This window comes from Jaculus jaculus, chromosome 19 (assembly GCF_020740685.1).
Source record: "Jaculus jaculus isolate mJacJac1 chromosome 19, mJacJac1.mat.Y.cur, whole genome shotgun sequence".
NCBI classification, from domain to species: Eukaryota; Metazoa; Chordata; class Mammalia; order Rodentia; family Dipodidae; genus Jaculus; species Jaculus jaculus.
Genome location: NC_059120.1, coordinates 20,098,622 through 20,104,060, shown reverse-complemented (window position 1 = coordinate 20,104,060; position 5,439 = coordinate 20,098,622).

The window sequence follows — 5,439 nt, the reverse complement described above, 5'->3', positions numbered from 1 at the left end:
TCGCTCTTGCGCACTGCGAAGCCCCGCCCACCGCGCCACGGCGCCTGCGCAAGAGGGCGCGTCCTCCTCCCGCTCCTCCCGGTCAAGAGCAGGGAGGCTTACCGAAGTAGGTGTGGTGACGCACACCTTTAATCCCAGCACTGGGGAGGCAGAGGTAGGAAGATCACTGAGTTCAAAGGCCAGCCTGAGACTACAGAGTGAATTCCAGTTCAGCCTGGGCTAGAGTGCGACTCTACCTCCAAAAAACAAACAAAAAAAAAAATCTGTGGGGCTTGGGGTGGTCACTTATGATAGAACATATGCGGGTAGTTTGGGAATGAACCCCCCCGATCAGCAAACTTTGCACGTGCCTTCAACTGCTGAGCCATCTTCCCAGGCCCCTAATGCTGCTTTTCTTTTCTCTACTTTTTTTTTCCCCCTGAGGCAAGCCCAACAGACTGGCCTTTATTATTATTTTTTTTTTATGTGAGAGAATTGAGAGTGAGAGAGAAGACTGGTGTGCCAGGGCCTCCAGCCACTGCAGTTGAACTCCAGATGCGTGCACCACCTTGTGCGCAGTGCGACCTTGGGCACTTGCAACACTGCATCTGGCTTACATAGGACCTGGAGAGTTGAACATGAGTCCTTAGGCTTCACAGGCAAGTGTTTCCACACATCCAAGCAGAAAGAAATAATCAAACAGCTAGCAAACACCAAAAAACAAACACAAATGGACAGCAAACAGGGCCCCCAGAGCTCTAGCCTCTCCACACACCTTGGGGCTTGTGGTGGTTTGAATACATGGCCTCCAAAATAATTCAGTTTTTTTTTAATTATTTGTAGTTTACATCTGCAGCCACCTGGCTGCAGGCACTGTTACTGGGTGGATCTTAAGGTGAGGAGGTGAGTTTCAGATTTCAATCTAGGGAGTTCCTAAAGTGTGCTGTGTGGCTTTTGGCTTGTGGCTTGTGCTTCTCTCTCTCTGCTTGGACCTGTGAAGGCAGGCCAGCTTCTTCTGCCATTTATGGAACTTCCCCTGGATCTGTAAGCTTCATTAAATATCCCTTCTTCCATAACTTGCCTGGTCTGGGAGTTCATCTCAATGAACCTGAAGCTGTCTGATACAGGGCTGGACCCCAAATTCCACCCACAGTGACACCTCCTCCAGCCAGGTGGCTGGAGATCCAAGTTACAACTTTAACACCTGAGTCTATGGGGGACATACATTCCAAGTACCACATCTGATGAATTAATAATGAAGTGAGTTTTGTTGGCTAGAGAATATACTTTTTACAGATGGCAGTAGATCCTAGGGAGTCTCAAGACCCATCACAATGATTAGAAAAGAAAGTTGACTGCCTAGCATGAGATAGATGAATGATCTCTATCACAACTGCCAGAGCCCAGAAGACACTGCAGAGGAAGTGGTAGCTTAAATACGAGTGCTGCTCTCACTGATATCTTGGAAACCTCCTCCAGGGAGATGGCTGTAGACAATGAGGAGACTCAAAACTCATCAAAGCAGAAAATCACAGGTTTCCTGAGAGCTCAACACTAAAGGAGACTTAAAACACACACTCCAAAGCTCAGGGAACACTGCAGAAGAGGGAATAAAAAGAATGTAAGAGCCACAGGGTAAGAAGGTGTACTCTGAGGCACTGCCCCACCACCGGACACTGACTGGTGCACTCATGATCCCACAGTGATTACTGATAACCCCAGTGAGGAAGGCCCTCAGTGGAATGGGATGGGGGAGAGAGACATAAGAGTATGTAACTCAATGAGAATATGATCACTTTACAACATGTTCATATATTAAATATCTCAGTTAAAAAAAAAAAAAGAAAGAAATGGTTGGTTTCACTAATGTCTGCAGTAAGCAGATTGGAGTAGAATTAATTGCTGCATTAAGAATTGTGTCTTACTCATCCACTGTTGGTGGGAATGTAGGATGGCACAACCACTTTGGAAAGCAATATGGAGACTCCTGAAAAAGCTGACTATAGAGATACCAACAGACCCAGTTATTCCCTTACTGGGCATCTACCCTAAAACCTTCAAACCACAGGCCAGAGAGATTTGCTCAACCATGTTTGTAGCGGCACAATTCGTAACAGCTAAGAGCTGGAATCAGTCCAGATGTCCATCACTAGAAGAATGGAAGGATGTGGTATATTTACACAATGGAATTCTATACAGTAGTAAGAAAAAAATGACACAAAGAAATTTAAGGAAAAATGGTTGAGCCTAGAACAGATCATTCTCAGTGAACTTACCCAATCACAGAAAAAAAAAATCGCCACATAGTCTCACTCATCTACAACACCTAACCTTAATCTACCCAAGATACCTTACATACCCAGCAAGCATCTCATGGACTAGACACTAGGATGGAGGGGGAGGGAGGGGAGGACATTGAAGGGGTGGAAAACACTAGTCTAGACCTAAATGGCAATGATACCATAAAATTCTACTTCCTAAAAGGCAGACCAAATGGCTAAACCTTCACCAGACCCTTACAGTAAACACCTAAACCACAAGACACTGGAGAGGGTAGGATCAAGTCTAACCTAAATCTTCTACATCTTCCTTCCCTTCCTCTCCCTCCCTCCCCTCCCTCCCTCTCTCTCTCTCTCTCTCCTCCCTAACTCTTGTATATTAGTTATCTCTTTCCTCATTTGCCTAGTGGACACTGACCTGTAACTCCCAGTACCAGCATGGGACTATCATCCACAATGAGCTTTTGATCAGAGAAACCTACAAGGTTTCCTAAAAGAATGACAGATTTCTGTCAGAGTAATTGATGACCCACCAAAGATCAGTGGTAAGACCCTATTGCTGAAGACTCCATATGCAGCTGACACGTAAAATGGAACGGCATGGCTGGAGGCCAGGAGAGAGTCAGTCCCCAGACAGTCAGCATGTCTAGTGCCAGAAGGTGCTACATGGGCGACTGGGGGAAATGACCAATATCTGTCCAAGCAACTCATGGTCTAACCTAATTAGCAACAAATAACCTGTTGTGATGCCCACATAAGTGCAATAGTGGCACACAGCCATGGTGGAGAACCAACTGCTCTTGATTTGGCTAACTGATCACCTCAGTGGTGCAGGACCCATAGCTGGAGCTGGGAAACAAGTCAGAACCATATCCAAACATAAGTCCACTCTCCAATATCAAGCTACTATCAATCATGGGGTACAAGAGGGCCTATACCTATTTAACTCTGTATTAAAAAAGTAAGGGTTATCTCATTTGTCCTGGTGCTAACTTACTCTACATTGGAGATTCTGCTTCTCTTTTTCAGATAGATGCAGATCCTAAGGAGGGAGCCACCCCATCATACCTCAAAAAGAAAACTAAGGAAAATTGGCTAAACAAGGTAAAGAAAAATGAAGTTATGAAATTTTCAGAAAAATGAATGGATCTGGAAAGGATTATACTAAGTGAGGTAACCCAGGCCCAGAAAGCCAAGTGCCACATATTCTCCCTCATATGTGGATCCTAGCTACAGATGATTGGGCTTCTGTGTGAGAAGGCAAAAACATAGTAGCAGAGGCCAGTAAGTTAAAAAGAAGATATAAAGTGAAGAGAAAGGAAGGGAGGAGGGTACTTGATAGGTTGGTATTGTATATATGTAAGTGCAATGATTGAGATGGGGAGGTAATATGATGGAGAATGGAATTTCAAAGGGGAAAGTGTGAGGGGGGAGGGAGGGTATTACCATGGGATATTATTTTATCATCATGGAAAATGTTAATAAAAATTAAAAAGAAAAAAAAGAAAATTGGCTAAACAAGCAAAGGTGCTGTTTGCCTGATGAACCAGATACCAGCACAAGGGGGAAGGAGACCAACACAGAGAAAAATCAACTCCTACCAAATCAGAGAGCCAGAGCCTCAGAGGCCCCCAACACCTCATCACTGAAGCAGACCAAAAATGAACCCAACATGGCTCAGGGAAATTTTGCGGAAGAGGGGGTGGAAAGTATGTCAGAGCCACATGTTGGGTCATGATATGCAGAGACATTTATCGTACCAATAACTGTGGGCTAATTCCACAAAGCACGACCCATATACATCAACAAGGAGGGGCCATTGGAGAGGGGGTAGGTCATAGATGAGCCAATAATGGTACCAAACTGCCTGTATTTCCTGAATAGAAAACTAATAAAAAAATTTTAAAAAAAAGAATTGTGTCTTACCTTCATAATATGAGAAAAAGACGGTGACATCAAAATAAAAGACTAACGGAGAGGGGGAAGAGGATATGACGGAGAGTGGGGTTGTGAAGGGGAAAGTGGGGGAGGGAATTATCATGGTTTAATGTCTATAAGTATAGAAGTTGTCAATAAAAAATTTAATAATAATAATTGTGTCTTAGGGATGCTGACAACTATACACACAAAGTGTTCCTCAGGGTCAGACAGTGCCTGTCATTTCCCGTCAACGCATGCTCATTCTCCCTCCACGTTGTCATGTGTGGCTCTTGGTTTTTTTTTTTTTTCTTCTATCCCTGCATTTCCCTAAATAAATGATGGTTTCATTTCACTAGATAGCTTCACCCAGAATCTGTCACTTCCTTAAGTCATGGTTGATATCTTTATTGACTGACTGCAAGTCATTTTATCATATGATTTTTTTGTTTGTTTGTTTTTCAAGGTAGGGTTACACTGTAGCCCAGGCTGACCTGGAATTCACTACAGAGTCTCAGGGTGACCTCAAACTCACAGTGATCCTCTTACCTCTGCCTCCAGAGTGCTGGGATTAAAGGTGTGTGTCACCACACCCAGCTTCGATATTTCTGATTAACTGTATTGAACAGTTTGATTTATTATTATCACATTCTCAGAACTACACTGTTCTAGGAAGTTCTTGATCCAACTAAACTGTAAATAAGAAGGGTCTTGTCTTTTTAAAAATATATATTTATTTATTTGCAAGCAGTGTGTGTGTGTGAGAGAGAGAGAGAGAGAGCAGGCCAGGGCTTCCTGTCACTGCAAATGATTTCAGATGCATGCACCACTGCATCTGGTTTTACATAGGTACTGGGGATTTGAACGTGGGCCACCAGGCTTTGTGACCACATCCTTTAACAGCTGAGTCATCTCTTTAGCCCAGGGTGTTGCCTTTAAGGATTTCTTTTATTTATTTTTTCTTAAACTTAGCTCATTGTTAGCCACAGAATAAGTGTTTTATTAGTATTTGTCATCTTTTTGAACATATGTTGAGTTTTGTTTTTTTTAAGACGAGCTCTTGTTGTGTGCTCCTGGTTGTCTCCAAACTCACTATCCTCTTATCTCTACCTTGAGAGTGTCGGGCTCACAGCACAGGCACACACCACCATGCCTGTCCTATTAAATATAAAAATATTATATCTAAATAATATTATATAATTTTATTTATATATAATATTTATAATATAATAATTTATATAATATAATAATTTATATAATATTA